Source organism: Protopterus annectens, chromosome 2.part2, assembly GCF_019279795.1.
Source record: "Protopterus annectens isolate FY-2018-M chromosome 2.part2, PAN1.0, whole genome shotgun sequence".
Taxonomy (NCBI): domain Eukaryota; kingdom Metazoa; phylum Chordata; order Ceratodontiformes; family Protopteridae; genus Protopterus; species Protopterus annectens.
In genome coordinates this window covers 293230660-293248423 of record NC_056730.1, presented here as the reverse complement: position 1 = coordinate 293248423, position 17764 = coordinate 293230660, and the positions used below count along the sequence as shown (strand labels likewise).

Here is a 17764-nt window from a genome sequence, read left to right as displayed (position 1 = left end):
GTGGAAATCTTTATGAGGTATTTGTTTCCCACAAGTTAAACAGTTATTGACTTTTTCTGACATCGGCTGAGTCAAGAAAGAGTCCCCAACGGGGTACTTAGCTTTTTAGAAGTCTTCGAAGTAGTATTCGGTAGTAGTAATCTCTGGATCTGACCGACCGGCACTTGTGAACAGCTTCTGCTTCAGGCGCCACGCGGCAAGAAAGACTGGGGAAAATGGCGTCGGCTGATGCCTTTATACCCGAAGACCAGCAGAGATGACGTCGGGTGAAGTGCGACATCAGCGGCCGGACCCAGACTTTGGAATCCGGCCAACCGAAGGGCTGCCTGACGACAGGACAACCCATTTGTTATGACTGCAGATGCATCCATGAAGGACATCTGTATTATGTTCATCGTGTTACACTGCTGCAGTCATTACACTTGGGTAGAATCCCAAAGCTGAGGTTGGGTGGCTGGTCTATAAAGAGTTAGGCTTGGCTATGAGGCCCTGCAGAACTGCAGTGGCAAAGCCTGCTCTGGATTTAGAGTAAAGAGGCAGGTGGTAATGCTTGGTAAAGGTGTGCACTGAACTCCAAGTTGCAGCCTCCAAAATTTCCTTGGTAGGTACTCCTCTGAGAAAGGCTGTTGAAGTGGCTGTTGCCTGGTGGAATGTGGCCTAATGTTATTTGGGACTGATTTTCCATGGTTAGTGTAGCAGTACCGAATACAGTGTCCTATCCATTTTTATATAGTCTGCTTTGAGATAGCCTTGACCTGTGATCCTGCAGCATATGCTACAAACAGTTGCTCAGTTTTACTGAAAGCCTTTGTTTTGTCCAAGTAGAAGCATAGCTGCCTGTGTATGTCCAAAGAATGCAGAAGTTTCTCCCCTTTATTCTGGGGATTTGGATAAAAAGCTGGCAAATGGATGGTTTGGTTAAGAGCCACACTAGATACCACCTTTGGCATAAAAGTAGGGTTTGTCCTTAAAGATACCCTGTCCTGATTAAAAATTATAAAAGATTCCACTGCCATTAATGCCTGTAGCTCTGAGACTCTTCGTGCTGAAGTTACTGCCAGGAGCAGAGCTGTTTTCCATGATAAAAATTTTAGATCGGCTGTATTGGCTGGCTCAAAAGGTGGTAAGGTCAGTTTTTCCAAAACGAAGTTGAGGTCCCAAGTTGGTGTTGGTGCTCTCCAGGGCGGTCTTATGTTTTTAGCCCCTCTGAGGTACTGTTTTAGCAAGGGATGAGAGAATAAAGGAGGATCCGTGTTGTAATGTGCTGAAATGGCAGAGGCGTGGATCTTAATTGATGAGAAGGATAGGCCTCTGTCCAGCATCTCAGTTAAGTATTGTAAAATCTGAGGAATGTTTGGAACAAGAGGGTCAAGGTTTTGAGCCTGGTTCCAGGTGCAGAATCTCTTCCATTTTTCTGAGTAAGATTTCCTGGTGCTAGGCCTCCTGGCCTCCAAAATGACATCCATAACAGCTTTAGAGAGGTGTTGCCTGTTTGACTAATGTATCTGCCATGCAGCCAGGTTTAGGGTTTTGAGCTGACCATGCAGGATCTGATTGTTTTGTTGAGTCAGAAGGTGTGGAATTTGAGGCAAAATCCATGGTGGGCTTTGAGCCAAGTTCCTTAAGATAGGGTACACCAGTGCTGGCATGGCCAGTCTGGAGCAATCAGGATCATCTGTGGTTTTTCTTGTCTGGCTTTTAGGAGTATCTTTGAAAGGAGAGGCAGTGGCGGGAACGCATAAACTTTTAGGTTTTTCCAGCCGAACAGAAGAGCATCCACTTTCCATGCTTGTTTGTGAGAAGTCTTTGTGCAGAATTTTTGTAGTTGGCAATACAGTGGGGAGGCAAAAAGATCTATGTCTGGGCATCCCCATTTTTGCGTTACCATGCTGAAGATTTGTGGATTCAATTTCCATTCATGAGGGTCCATGATATTTCTGCTTAGATCGTCTGCCAGAGTATTTTTCTTTCCTGGCAGGAATTGTGCTTGCAGGTGAACGTGATACGTTAGAGCTGTGTAACACAAGGTCATGGATTGCCTGCATAGGGGACAAGAATGAGTGCCCCCTTGCTTGTTTATGTACCACATTACTGTGGTGTTGTCTGTCCTTAGTAATAATTGTCCTGGACGTAGACAGTCCTTGAAAGCGGTTAGGACATTTTGAATGGCCAACATCTCTTTTTGATCGATGTGAAGATGCATCTGGTCTGTGGTCCACTTGCCCTGAATGCATTTTCCTGCCACGTGTGCTCCCCATGCGTAATCTGAAGCATCTGTTGTTAGAGTTTGCCTGGCTGTGGGTTGGGTAAAAGGTTGACCCTTGTTTAGGTGACATGCCTGTGCCCACCATCGAAACTCCTGTTGTAGGCAGGGAATCATTGGTATTACTGCTTCTATACTGCGAGAGTGTTGAGTCCAAACACTTTTCAGGTACCATTGTAATTTCCTCATATGCAGTCTGACATATGGTATTAGTAGTATGCAGGATGCCATGAATCCCAGGGCCTGCAGAATTTTTCTTGCAGGGAGATGGGACTTTCTTGCCAGTAATTGAAAATATTGAGTTAGTTGAACTTGTTTGTCTGGCGTGAGGTAAGGCATCTGGGCCGTTGTATTTAAGCTGGCACCCAGGAATATAATCTGTTGCAAGGGCACTAGTTTTGACTTCTTTTCGTTTACTGTGTACCGTAGAGAAATTAGCAACCTTTTTACAAACGCCAGATGCTGTAGAAGAATGTCCTTTGTCTCTGCTTGAATGAGGCAGTCGTCCAGATATGGATATATTTGAATTCCTTTTTGTCTGCAAAAAGCAATTACTGGTGCCAGGCACTTTGTGAAGACCCTGGGCGCAGTAGATAAGCCAAAGGGCAGTGCAGAGAATTGGTAGTGCATTGTACCAGCTTTGAATCTGAGGTATCTTCTGCAATTGTGTCTGATAGGGACATGCAGGTATGCCTCTTTGAGGTCCAGAGTAACAAGCCAAGCCTTCTTGCCCAGCATGGGTAGAAGCTGCTGTAATGTCAACATTTTGAATTTTGGAAGATCCAGGTAAGTATTCAGAATTGAAAGGTCTAGTATGGGCCTCCAGGCCTTGTCCTTTCTGGGGACCAGGAAGAGTCTTGAGTAAAATCCTTGTCCTTGTTCCTTTGTGGTACATTTTGAATAGCTCTCATGTCCATGAGGGCTGAAATTTGTTTTTGTGCCTCTGCCCATTGATTTTGTGGCAGGTCTGGCATTCCTTTTAGCCTTGGTAAAGTATGAAAGTGGAATCTGTAACATTGAGACACAATATTCAGGACCCATTTGTCTTGGGTGATTATTTTGAGAAAAAAGTGCTAGCTTTCCCCCTAAGGGGGCTTCCAGAAGGGACGAGCTTGGCGTACGAAGGGGAAAGCCATTGTGACTGTTTCCTGTAAAGTTGTGATTTGTCCTCACCACCTTTTGGGGTTGAGGTGCCCCACTGTCGCTGTCTGTTTGAGCCTTGGGGTTGAGATCTGCCCCTTAGGCGTCTGTATCTGCCTCTCTGCAGCCTGTCTGACACTGGAAAGGACCAATTCTTTGTTGGCCAATTCCTGCTAAACCGAGGTGGTTGTACCTGTAAGAAATCCTTGACTGTTTGCATAGATTTAGCTTTATCCTACATTTTCTTTAACACCTCTTCTGCCTTAACACCAAACAAAGTATCATGCTGTAAGGGAGCATCCAATAATTTTGCCTTAACACGATCAGGTAAACTTGATTCTTTTAACCAAGCATGTCTTCGAATCACAGAACCTGTAACTGCGGCTCTACAGGGGGCCTCTAAAGAATCAAAACCACATTGCAGAGTATGTTTTCCCACCTTTTCAACTGCATGCAATAAATCCTGCATTTCTTTACAATCAGGAGCTTCTGAGCTTGCAAGCATTTTCTGTTTTAACTGAGCCATTAAATATTGTTAGTACTTAAGCATGTGAAACTGGCAATTTAAAGCTCTTACTGCTAAAGTTGCACACGTGTATACTTTCTTCCCCCATCTATCCAAAGCTCTGGAATCTCTGTCAGAGGGTACTGGATTTTTTGCAATGGAAGCCTTAACCCCTTTTGGACCCTGAGAAATAGTTTCTGGATCAGCAGAAGGGTTTTTGCAAAGAAACTTGAGTCAGGGACTCTGTAATACCTATCTGGCTTGGCTGGAGCAGGGGGCAAAGAGTCAGGAGATAAACTGGATTCAGAGAACACATCATCCACAATATCTAGCACAGGTGGAATAGCCAGGGGCCTGTGCTGAGGCAATAAGAGAAAATCCTGAGCCTTTTCTTGGATTCTGAGTAATCCTGACTTTCCCAATGGAAATGCTCCCTCATGGTATGTAAAGTTTCCCCAAAAGAATAATCCTCAGGAGGAGAGGCTGAAGGGATAGATTCTTCAGCATCAGAGTCCTCATAGGGGGGTAGAGAGTATCCCTGGTCTGAAGAGGAATCAGAGGAAATGGAAACCTGATCAGAGGAGTCATAGTCTGTATCCTGCCTAGGCCTTTTCTCAGGAGGGGGATGGGAACCCCTGATTAGAGTAATGAGGTCTTCGGCCATTTTGAGCATCTGTTTCTTAGGCATGGAGGACTGTCCAGGAGAATGCTGTACTTGTTTCTTTGTCTTTAATGGTACCTTTGTCTTGGCTGTTGTCTTAATGGTAAGTTGTGAAGGTCTGAAAACACCCTCAGAAGCCGATGCCTGCTCAGCGGCTCCGGACCCATCTGAAGGATTAGTTTCCGTAGGCCCAATACCTTGAGTTTCCAGAGGCCTAGATGTCTCCACGTGGGAGTCGGAAGCAGCCTGTGGCTCTGAGGTAGCGGGTGTCAGGGGCTGCGAAAGCGCATCACTGAGAACCGGCGACTGGCCTAGAAGAGGTTTCGTCGTTGATTTTGGACCTCGGATGTCTGTCTTTATCCTTGTCTTTGTGTTTTTTCTGTATTGAGGTCTTCGGCTGATCCAACGGCATCGTATAATTGAACCTTCGGCCAAAGTAGTGCAAAGCAAAATTAAAACGTCTTTTTATAGTGCGTTTGTTAAATCTAGCACAAAACCATCAGGGCCTAGGCATGGAATACAGTAAGAGTGGAAGTCCTTATGAGGTATTTGCTTCCCACAAGAAATAAAATTATTAACTTTTTCTGACATCGGCCTGAGGCAAGAAAAAAGTTTCCCCAACGGGGTACTTAGCTTTATTGAAGACTTCAGATCTGAAATTCGACTTCGAAAATCTCAGGAGTTGGCCGACTGGCACTTGCAAACTGCTTCTGCATCGGGCACCGCGCGGCAAGAAAGACTGAAGAAAATGGCGTCAGGTGCATCTTATATACCCCTGGCGCACTGACGCCAGGGAAGAAGCGACAGCAACAGACGCCGGACCAAGACTTTGGAACTCAGGTCGACTGCGGGACAGCCTGACGGCAGGATAACCCAAGTGTAATGATTGGAGCAGTGTAACACAATGAACATCACTATTTTCTCAAAATATAATTGTAGAAATTGTACTTAGCCAGAACCAGTGAGAAGAGTACCCTATCTGTTTTAGAGGCAAACAAGATATGGGGAACTCTCCTGGTGCATGACAGGACAGGGGCTAGCCACGAGCTAGTGAAAGACCTAGAGCGGGTACATAAGGCTGAGTCAGAACAGAACCTTAACCTCAGTAAGAATGAAGATGAGATAGGACAACAACACATCAACCTTTTGTTTTTGTATAAAAAAGCATTTGCATAAACAAAGATGCAAGCAGACACTTGCTTATATACAAAATCAAAGGTCACTTTGCACCTTTAGACATGATCTTGAAGGCTAAAATTACTGAAAGCATGCAAGTTGTTTTTCACATTGCAAGGGAGAGAGAGAAGAGAAAAACAGCAGTCTGTTTCAGTTGGGAGCTAAAGCTCTAGCTGGCATATTAGCATGATTAACCTTAACATTATAATAGGTAAGACCTACTTAGTGCAGTGAATGATTTAGAGCAACAGCTTCTATTTGAAGGGGTAGGCTACATTTTTGGAACGGATATACAGCTTTGTGCATTTGTGGAGAGTTATAAGGAATTTTTTTTTTTTACAGTATTTATTTTTGTTAATTTCTTGAGCATTTTTAATGAACCAGAAAGTTTGGGAAAATGTGACATGGGTTCAAATAGAAAGAGACTACTGCATAATCATCAGCTTGCCAGCCAGTAGTATGAGCATGTAAGCTGCAAAAATGAACAGTTAAGAACTTTCAAGTTTAATAGGATTGCGTTTAAATATGGTGGAGTAATAGTTATCAGAATGTCTGTTTTGTCAATATTAACACGGAACAAATAACCTTACAGATGCAGACAAAAAGCAAAGAACTGAATTATAATAAGGGAGCAACTAGCAATGCTAGAGGAGATGCATTTGGATAGAAATGAGCAAGAGAATTTGACAAAAAGACTTCAGGGTAGGCAATGAATAAAATATCAGGGATAAAGGAAAAGGGGATTAACGATACTGACTGTAAGATTGGAGAAGAGACAGAAATAGTTGTAGTAGTAAGGGGTTATTGCCAGGGGAGAAGGATTATGCTGGCATGTATTTACATCGACCTAGAAAGTAACATTATGGAGCTTAGGAGAATTCTGTAAGAAATATGCATTTAGCAAAGAAAACACTATGGTTGGGGAAGGGAACCTGACTTACAATACTGGGAATATTTGATATGAAAAATGAAAACTATGACCTAAGACAGAATTAACAAAACACTTTCTAAGATGTAGTAACTTAGCAAGAATGGGAATAAATTTCATAGGTGCATGTACATTTAAATGAAAGCTTAAGACCCATCCAGTAACTACATCAAATCACACACTGACAAAAACCAAGATAAGCATGTGGGGTGATGTGAAAATGAGAGGCATGGGAGCTCATATATCACCACTTTTATATCATCCTCCCTATCTTAGTTATTAATTCTTGAGCCTCATTCTTCCATTAACCTTGGCATATTCAAGTCTTCTACATATACTTCATTTGTGTCTTTTGTTGGTTTCACCATTCCTCTGCTCAACACAAATTTTCACAGAATTTCTAAAAATCTCTCTAATACCTCTAATAAGGTTTCGGGTTATGTATCTAATTACAGGCTCCCTAAAGTTTGGCCACACCCTTTTCTATTTGATTTTGCCTACGTCACAGTGGTAATAGTTTTTGTGCGCTTGGGTTGTTATAAAAATACTCGCTTAACAGCAACCTCCCTTTGGCACTCAATTGTTCCTCCTTGTTCTACAATACTCCTCTTCATCTGTAATACTTTAACATTTGATAATCCCACCACACAATTCCTATTACTATTTTCTCACATATGTTTTGTTTATTTCTACCATACGTTTAAATTCCATTTTCATCTTATCCCACTCTTCATGTATCCCTTTTGAAGAAATGTATACCTTCTCCAACAACTCTAGCATCACTTCCACTACCTACTCCTTAAATTCCTCTATTCTTAATAGGTAAGTAAGAAAGTGCCAGTGCCACAGTTGTAATTGAATAAAAAAAAAACTAAGATAAAGATGCAGGTAATCATGGTCTGAAATAGTTACTAGATATGTTTCAAAGCTTTCACTTAAATACCCATGCAGCCGTGAAACACCCTCCCCAGTTTAACAAAGTTAGTGGCCCCTGGGAAATATGTTCATTTTGTTTGGGTTCTTGTCAGCAATTTTGCAATATCATTTTCAAATATTCTCATGTACTTCTGGAACTTTTCCTCTCCTGTTATATTTTTCCATTTCAGGGCCCCTGATACATTTTCACTACAGTATATCAGATTCCAAGTCCCCAACTTTAAAGATTATGCCCTGCTAGAAGCTATCTCTCCTATAATTATCTTATGCATCTTAAAAGTAGCTTTAGGTGGAATATAAACACATGCTAATAATGTAATCCTCCTTCCCTGCCAACAGCCCCTTATTACCACAACTCTACCATTCGTGTCTCTTCCTCCATCAATATCAGAGCCTCCTTGTAATCAGTATTAACCCCATTTTCCTTTATCCATTATATTCTGCTTATTGACCATTCTGAAATCCTTTCTTTGCCAAATTTGCATGCTTATTTCTATCTGTCTTTCCTATAATATTCATATTTGATCCATACACTTCTTAACATAATTCAGTTCTGTCTCAGCTTCTTGTCTACATCTACAATGCCATTTGCATTCTATGAACTGATTGGAGAGGCAGTAATTCTGATAAGGCATCATTACTCTTACATATTCTACACAGTTTTGCGAATAAATTTTCAACTTGCAACTTATAGTAAAGCCTGATTTTATATGCAACTGCAGCTTCTTGTCTTCATTTGAACCAAAGTCACATTGCCAAATTTGTATGTCAATAAAAACACTCAAAACAAACTACACACATTTTCATTTTTTAACCCCAAATCCTTTTTAAGCACCAAACACACACGCAAAACTATATACACTTTCCAAAAGGGGAAAGTATCTCCTCAATATAGAAAATTCCCCACACATGTAGCTACACCCCGAAAATGCATGCTAGAGCCTGCGTCCCCATCCTGCTCCCACACCATACATTTTCGCTCAATCTCAAACTCCCTTCCCAGTTATGAAAAACAACCTGCTTACTGTCAAATTATTTTTTGCCTTACGAACAAGTGTCCTGGCTACCTTTAAATTAATAGATTTTGCATTATCATGACTTAAACTGAAGTGAATTAAGCTACTTGGACTGCACCTGCTTGAATTCCCTTCAATGCATCAGACTTCCATTTATTTCCTCTGAACTGCTTTCCCTTCTCCTTGTATTAATTCTGGTGATTCCTACACATGTGCCTCAAAGCTCATGGTTTAATCATTTACTGATTAGCTGCCTGTGCCTGCAGACAATTCATACGATACTGCAGAGCTCTGCTGGTGGATTACAAAGACCAGTTAATGATCTGAATTTGAATGACAGCATCTCAAATGACAGAAAAGGTACATTTCAGTAAGAACTTTAACAGTAGATATCCTTCTGTCCACTGTTGCAGTACACCAATACTTTTGGATCATCTCACTAAAATAACCTAACATTTGGATGGGTGCCACTGACAAAAAAACCTTCCATATGGCCTTATGTCCAATGCATGACGTAATTCTGCAGGCATAAGAATACATAAGCAGACATATGAGGAAGCTCCTCACTCTCTCTCTAAGCCAGGAGACCTGGAAATACCCGAGAGAAAAGTGGCCATAAGTGTTAAGGTCAGCTAAGAGGAGGGAAGCATGGAGATGGTTCTGCAATGCACTATAATCCAGAAGATAAACATTACAAAAAGGAGGAAAGAGTGCGGAAAGCAATACTAAAATAGTGAGCAGCATGACATCTACTGTCATGGTAAGTTTTTACAACTATACTATGTCCTTCATTAGATCACGGTCAGTTTTCCAGTACTACTGGGTGATTCCCAAAGCGTATCAAATAGAAAGGGTAGATGTTCCAGGAAAGTACAGTTGTGTACACTTAACATAAATGTAGACGTTTGAGTGTATTCACTGTTACAGTCAACACATTTTGGTTATCCTGCCAGGGGTAGCCCTCAGTCGGCCCGAATACCAGAGGTTTAGTATTTCTGCATCGATTGCTGTCACTCCAGGACTGATGTCAGGTCGTCAGTGGTATAAAAACAGGCAGCCGATGCCATTACATCAGTTTTTCTTGCCCTGTCAGGGAGCCCCCAATAGGAAGCTAGGTTATGGTAGAAGAACACCACTTGTAGAAAGTAAATACCAAAAATTCATTGTAAGGAGAGAGAAACAGACAAATGGGATGGAGGGAGGGGAAACCAGGACTGCAACAGTGAATACACTTAAACATCTACATTTATGGTAAGTGTACACAATTGTACTATGTTCTTCGTGTTTCACTGTTTCAGTCATCACATCTGGGTTGATTCCCACAGCTGAAGAAAAGGGTGGAGGCAGTCAAGAAGACTGGGTGCTGTCTAGGATGCCCAGCATGACTGTGGTGGCGAAGCCTGCCCTGGATTTGGAGAAGACAGGCAGGTGGTAATGCTTGATGAAGGTATGAACAGAACTTCTTGTTGTAGCCTCCAGGATGTCCCTGGTAGGGACTCCTCTGAGAAAAGCTGCAGAGGTGAAGTATGCCCTGGTGGAATGTGTCCTGACCCCCTTGGGGGGTGGTTTCCAGTGGTATTTGTAGCAGAAATGGACACAGTGTGCTAGCCATTTGGAGACTGATTGTTTGGTTATGGCCTTGTCCTCTGTCCCTGCAGCAAAGCTGACTAGCAATTGGTCAGTTTTCCTAAAATATTTAGTCCTATCCAGGTAGAATCTGAGCTGCCTGTGCACATCTAAATGCAGGATCCTTTCCCCCTTGTTTTGTGGGTTAGGGAAAAAGGTGGGCAAATGAATAGATTGGTTGAGAGCCACACTGGACACCACTTTAGGCATGAATGTTGGGTTAGTCTGGAGGGAGACCCTGTCAGCATGAACAATGATGAAAGCCTCTACTACCATGAGTGCTTCTAGCTCTGAAACTCTTACAGCTGAAGTGATGGCCAGAAGCAAGGCTGTTTTTCAAGACAGGAATTTTAACTCTGCTGAGGCTGCAGGCTCAAAGGGGGGTAGTGTGAGCTTTTCCAACACAATGTTAAGGTGCCAAGCTGGGGTAGGAGCTCTTCTGGGTGAGCTGAAATTGTTAGCCCCTCTTAGGAACTGTTTGATGAGAGGGTGAGGAAAGAGAGGTGGCTCTGTGTTATAATGAGCAGAGATGGCAGAGGCATGAATTTAAATGGAAGAGAAGGATAGGCCCCTGTGTAGTAGATCTGCTAAGTAATCCAGGATGAGAGGTATGGAGGGCTGTGCTGTTTCAGCTCCTTTAGCCTGGATCCAGGTGCAATACCTTTTCCACTTGTCAGCATAGGATTTTCTAGTGCTGGGGCGTCTGGTCGCAAGTATAACATCCAGGACTTGCTTGCTTAGACTGGCAACTGGAGGAGAGGTCATGGAATAAGTCAGGCTGCCAGGTTCAGGGTCTGCAATTGTGGATGCATGAATTCTCCGTTCTGCTGGGTCAGGAGAGTTGGGATCTGAGGTAGGTGCCATGGCGGCAGGGGTGACAGACTGCACAGCAGTGGGTACCAGTGCTGGCGTGGCCAGTCTGGGGCAATCAAGATTGCTCTTGGTTTTTCCTCTCTTACTTTGAATAGTACCCTTAGAAGTAGAGGTAGAGGGGGAACTGCATTGATTGAGATGTTTACCCATTGGAAGGATAGGGCATCCACATTCCAGGCCTTGCTGTGAGGTTCCCTGGTGCAGAATTTGCTGATCTGGTGATTGTTGTGGGAGGCAAAGAGGTCAACCTTAAGGGTGCCCCATTTCTGGGTTACAAGGTTGAAGGTGCTGTAGTCTAGCTGCCACTCGTGTGGGTCTAGGACGTTTCTGCTCAAGTTGTTGGCCAGAGAGTTTTGGGAGCCTGGCAGGAATTGTGCTTGCAGGTGAATCTGCATGGCTGAAGCAGTGTGCCAAAGGGTCATGGCGAGCCTGCAGAGAGGATAAGAGTGAGCTCCTCCCTGCTTGTTGATGTACCACATCACTGTGATGTTGTCAGTTTTGATTAGTAGAGGCCTCGGGGAGAGTAGGGGTCTGAAAGCTGCCAAAGCGTGCTGAACAGCTAGCATCTCTTTTTGGTAGATGTGCAGATGTATTTGATTTGGGCTCCAATGGCCCCGAATGCAGCTGCCATCCAGGTGTGCACCCTGCGTCTGTGGTTAGGGTCTGGGCAGCGTGGGGTTATGAGAAGGGAAGACCCTTGTGGTTGCATGCTGCTGCTCACCAAAGAAAATCTTTCCTTAGACAGGGTATTATAGGTATGATAATTACCAGGTCCTGAGAGTGTTGACACCAAAGGCTTTTTAGGTAACATTGAAGTTTCCTCATATGCAGTTTGGGATATGGAATGAGTAGAATGCAGGATGCCATGAACCCTAGTGCTTGCAGGATTTTCCTTGCAGATAACTTGGTTCTGGTGGCTAGTTGCGGGAAGTAGCCTGCCAGATAGGCTTGTTTTTCTGGAGTAAGGAATGCCATCTACGAAGCTGTGTCCAGGCTTGCTACCAAGAATATAATTTTCTGAGTGGGTACTAGTTTGGATTTTTTTTTGTTTATAGTGTACCCCAGGGAGGTCAGTAGGTGCTTTACAAAGGTCAGGTGCTGAAAGAGCTTTTACCATCTTCCTGAATCAGGCAGTCGTCAAAGTAAGGGTAAATTTGAATATTCCTTTGTCTGCAAAAAGCAATGGCTGGAGGCAGGCATTTTGTGAAAACTATGGGAGCAGTGGATAAGCCAAAGGCAAGCGCAGAGAACTGAAAGTGCATAGATCCTGCTCTGAAACGGAGATATTTCCTGCAGGAATCCCTGAATGAGGTGTGTAGATAGGCCTCTCTTAGATCTAGGGTGGGGCTAACCAAGCACTCTTGGATATCATACGAAAAAGCTGCTGTACAGTGAGCATTTTGAATTATGGTATCACCAGGAAGGTGTTTAGAAATGATAGTTTGAGGATTGGGCGCCAGGTGCCCTCTTTTCTGGGTACCAGGAAAAGCCTGGAATAAAAACCTTGGCCTATCTGGTCTGCAGGAACAGGCTGTATTGCCTTCATGGAGAGCAGGGAATGCACTTGGTTTTGTGCCTCTGCCCACTGGTTTGGAAGAAGATCTGGTAGGTAGAGTGTGGAAATAACATTTTTACCCCTGGGACACTATGCTGAGAACTCAACAGTTGTAGGTGATAGAGGCCCAGTTTTTGGCATGAGAGGAGAGTTTTCCACCTAGGGGCACAAGGGCAGATGTAAGGGGTGGAGGTGTAAAGTCGCTGTCGGTTCTTTCCATAAGGGGGTGGCTTAGCACACTCTGTTTTTGAAGTGGAGGAACTCCATTGCTTAGATCTCTGCATTCCCTGGGACTGCTGTCTGAGGGGTCTGCTTCCCCATAAGTCTCGTCTGAGATGGTCTTGAAGGGGCCAGAAAGGACCAGTGCTTGGAGGGGCAATGCCTACTGAATTGTGGAGGCTGGACCTGCAAAAAGTCTTTAACTGTCTGCATAGATTTAGCTTTTTCTTCTATCTTTTTTAAAACCTCTTCTGCCTTGGTGCCAAACAAATTGACTTTGTTCAATGGTGTGTCCAATAGTTTTGATTTGACATGGTCTGGCAAAGTCTGTTCCTTAAGCTAAGCATGTCTTCTAAGTACAGATCCTGCGACTCCTGTCCTGCAGTATGCTTCTAGGGCATCACAGCCACATTGCAAAGTGTGCCTAGTAACTTGGCTTGCAGAACGCATAAGCTCCTGTAATTCTTTATTTTCTGCACAAGCCGGAAAGATAGATATTTTTTGTTTAAGGAGTTCCATAATATGTTGCTGGTATTTCAGCACGTGGAACTGACAATTTAGTGCTCTAATGGCAAGAGTTGCAGAGGTGTATTCTTTTTTACCCCATCTGTCAAAATCTCGGGAATCCCTGTCCGAGGGGGTGGGATTCTTAGCTGTGGTTGCTTTTATTCCTTTAGGTCCTTGGGAGATGACCTTTGCGTCAGCAGTAGGATTCTTGAAAAGAAATATGAGAGAGTCAGGGACTTTAATACCTGTCAGGCTTCCTGGGAGCAGGAGGAAGGGTGTCAGGAGTTAATCTGGATCCCATAAAAACATCAGCAACATCATCCAGGACAGGAGGAATGGCTAAAGGTCTGTGCTGTGGTAAATCTAAGAATTCCGAGTGTCTTTTTGGACTGAGGATAGTCCTGACACTCCCATTGTAAATGCTCCCCTACAGATGTAGGGTTTCACCAAATGAAAAATCCTCTGGAGGAGAGGCAGAAGGAATGGATTCCTCTGCATGTGAATTCTCATAAGCAGACAAGGGTTGCATGTCTTCATATTCAGAAACCTCAGTCATCAGACTCCTGGTCAGATAAAACTGCTGGGGACAAGTCTCTTTCTTTTGGAAAGGGTACGCTGACTTCTACAAATAAGCAAGATAAGGTCTTCCGCAATTTTAAGCATTTGAGATTGAGGCATGGAGCAGGTGCTTGAGCTTGGGTCTTCGTTTTTTTTAGGTGTAGTTTGTACTGTGTACCTTAGAAACTTGGTAATTTTAGAAAGAACTGAAGACGTGAAAGAAGTTGTCAGTTTGTGTCGAGTATCAGTAGTGCGAAGAACGTCCTTGGAAGCCGATGCCTGCTCAGCGGCTCCAGACCCATCCAAGGTAGAGATAGAGACATCTGCGGGATCCTTAGTCAAAGAAGAGTCTCGGGGCATACCGGACTCCAAACTAGTCTCAGTAGTGGCCTGCGAATCCACAGAAGTGGGCATCAGGGGCTGTGAAAGCCCCTCACTGAGGACCGGCAAACTGGCGACTAGCTTAACTGAAGTGTCGTCAGCAGTTTTGGACTTGTGCGATCTGTTTCTGTCTTTATCCTTATTTTTTTTGGAAAATCGGTAGATGGATGGCTTCCTGAAGCCATTTTAGAATACAGAGATCGAGAGTGAAAATATTTAGCTATAATAAGGGCCCGACGACAAATACTTCTGGCATTGAACAAAGCACAAAACCGACAGCGAAGGACGTTGTGGTCTGGACCTAAACGGGTGACGCAGTAAGAATGGAAATCTCGGTGTGGTATTTGCTTTCCACAGGCAAGATAATTGTTAACTTTTTCTGACATCAGTTGCAGCAAGAAAAAAGGATCCCTAATGGGGTACTTAGCTTTAGAAGACTTCAGCTTCAATTTGGTAAATTAAACTCTGGTAGCAGCCGACCGGCACTCGTGCGAACTGCTTCTGCTTCGGGATCCATGGCAAGAAAGACTGATGTAATGGGTCGGCTGCCTTACTTTATACTACTGACGACCTGACGTCAGTCCTCAAGCGACAGCAACCGGTGCAGAAATACTAAGCCTCTGGTATTCGGGCCGGCCGAGGACTACACTGGCAGGGATAACCCAATTGTGATGACTGCAACAGTGAAACACGAAGATCATAAAACCTCTTCCACTTGGATAAATAAGATTTCCTGGTAGTGGCTTTCCTGGCCTCCTGCAGAACCTGAAGCATGTCTTCAGAAAAAAGATGCCCAAAAGGGATCAAAGCCCTTCATCCACAGTGTCAGTTGAAGAGTGAACAAGTAGGTATGGATGACAGACCTCTTGTGCCACAGTAGGTTCACCCTGTGAGGTAACAAGAAGATGTTGGGAGAAACTTGTTATATCTTGAATCGGACCCTTGGTTTGAGAAGGGGGAGGGAAGTCAAAGAAACATCCCCTTCCAAGAGAAAGATACGGCATCCACCTTTCAAGCAAAATGACATGTGACTGTAGTACAAAAAAGGGGAAGTTGTCTGTTCAGAGGGGAGGCAAAAAGAACTACTGGAGGAGTTCCCGATTGGTGGACAATATCCAGAAACACATCTCTGTAAAGCATCCACTCACAAGTCTGTGTTATCGACCTGCTCAGATAGTCTGCTACAATGTTCTGATCTGAAGGAATATAAACAGCCTGAAGAGTAACATGAAAATGGACAGCCAGAGCGCAAACCTGAAGAGGCAGTCTGCACAAGAGGTAAGACCGTGTCCCCACCTCCTTGCTTGCTGATGTACCACATCACTGTTGTATAGTCTGTAAAGATTTTTTGGGGTCTTGGAAGGAATAGAGAATGGAAGGCCTGAAGGGCCAGAAGAAGAGATCTCATTTCTTTTATGTTGATATGGTCCTCCTTTTGGTGATGAGACCAGAGGCCCTGAACCCTCAGAGGGCCAAAGGAAGCCCCTCACCCCACATCTGAGGCATCCAAAGGGAGGTCCGGAGTGAGAACTGGAGAATGAAAAGGGAGCCCTGGGTTGAGGGACAGTTGACAAATTCACCACTGAAACTGTAGCTTGAGATATGGAAGTACAGTACAGTTGTTCACACTTACCATAAATGTAGATGTTTGAGTGTATTCACTGTTGCAGTCATCACACTTGGGTTATCTGCCTGCAGGTAGCCCTCAATCAGCCCGAATACCAGAGTCTTGGGATTTCTACGTCGGATGCTGTCGCTTCTTCCATGACGTCAGGTCGTCAGGGGTATAAAACATGCAGCCAACGCCATTACATCAGATTTTCTTGCCCCAGATGTCAGAAGCCCCCAAAAGAGGAAGCAATTACATGGTGTGGAACACCTCCAGTAAAAAGTAAATACCACTGTTATAAGATATGGCCAAAAAAAGGATAGGTAGAAAGTATAGAGGAGTCAGGGGGCTGGAGGGAGGGTAACCAGGACTGCAACAGTGAATACACTCGAACATCTACATTTATGGTAAGTGTACACAACTGTACTATGTACTTCATGTTTCGCTTTTGCAGTCATCACACTTGGGTTGATTCCCAAAGCTGAGGAAGGGTGGAGGCATTCACAAAGTAGTTGGGCTGGCTAGCAGGCCTTGTAAGACTGCTGTGGCAAATCCAGCTTTGGATTTAGAAAAGATAGTTAAGTGGTAATGCTTGGTGAAGGTGTGTACAGAACTCCAGGTTGCAGCTTCCAGGATGTCCTTGGTTGGGACTCCCCTGAGAAAAACTGTAGAGGTTGAGGTAGCCCTAGTGGAATGAGGCCTGATCCCCTGTGGGGTAGTTTTCCATGGTGTTTGTAGCAGAAATGGATGCAGTGTGCTATCCATTTAGAAATTATTTATTTCAAAATGGCCTTGCCGTCTGCCCCTGTAGCAAAGCTGACTAGCAGCTGGTCAGATTTTCTGAAAGGTTTAGTCCTGTCAAGGTAGAACCTCAGCTGTCTGTGCATGTCCAAGGAGTGCAGGATCCTTTCCCCTTTATTCTGAGGATTAGGAAAAAAGGTTGGCAAATGGATGGATTGGTTTTAAGCCACACTGGATATCACCTTGGGCATAAAAGATGGGTTAGTCCTGAGGGAAACCCTGTCCACATAAAGATAATGAAGGGTTCCACAGCCATAAGGGCCTGTAATTCAGACACTCTTCTTGCTGAAGTGATGGCTAGCAGTAAGGCTGTTTTCCAAGAGAGGAATTTTAACTCTACTGTAGCAGCAGGCTCAAAAGGGGGAAGCATGAGCTTCTCTAGTGTAAAATTCAGGTTCCAGACAGGAGTGGGATCTCTCCATGGGGGTCTTAAATTGTTAACTCCTCTCAGGAACTGTTTGATCAGAGGGTGAGAGAAGAGGGGTGGGCTCAGTACTGTAATGAGCTGAGATGGCAGAGGCATGAATCTTAACTGATGAGAAGGATAGGCCTTTGTGGAGCAGCTCTGCTAGGTAATCTAGGATTTGAGGCAAGGAGGGTATGACTGTGTCCTTCCCTTCAGAATGGCTCCAAGAACAGTATCTATTCCACTTTTCTGGATAGGATTTCCTAATACTGGGCCTCCTGGCCTCAAGGATAACATCCAGCACCTTATTGCTGAGAGTTGCTGGTGATGTATTCAGGGAATAAGCCAGGATTGCCAGGTTCAGGGTTTGCAGCTGAGGATGCAAAATCTGTCCCTCCTGCTGGGACAGCAGAGAGGGGGTCTGATGTAGGTGCCAGGGAGGCACTGCTGTTAGACTGCGTAGGAGTGGGTACCAGTGCTGGTGTGGCCAGTCCAGTGCAATAAGGATTGTCCTTGGCCTGTCCTGTTTGATTTTGAGGAGAACTTTTGGAAGGAGGTGCAGAGGGGGAAAGGCATAGATTGAGAGGTTTACCTATGTGAGGGA

At 44.1% G+C, this 17764-nt stretch overlaps 1 protein-coding gene across 1 annotated transcript in view; it reads right to left on the bottom strand.

Annotated features, from left to right (window-relative positions):
* Positions 1-17764, bottom strand: part of CHD1 (chromodomain helicase DNA binding protein 1) — a gene marked incomplete in the record, with an annotated part of 4694407 nt that overhangs the window by 3626801 nt on the left and 1049842 nt on the right.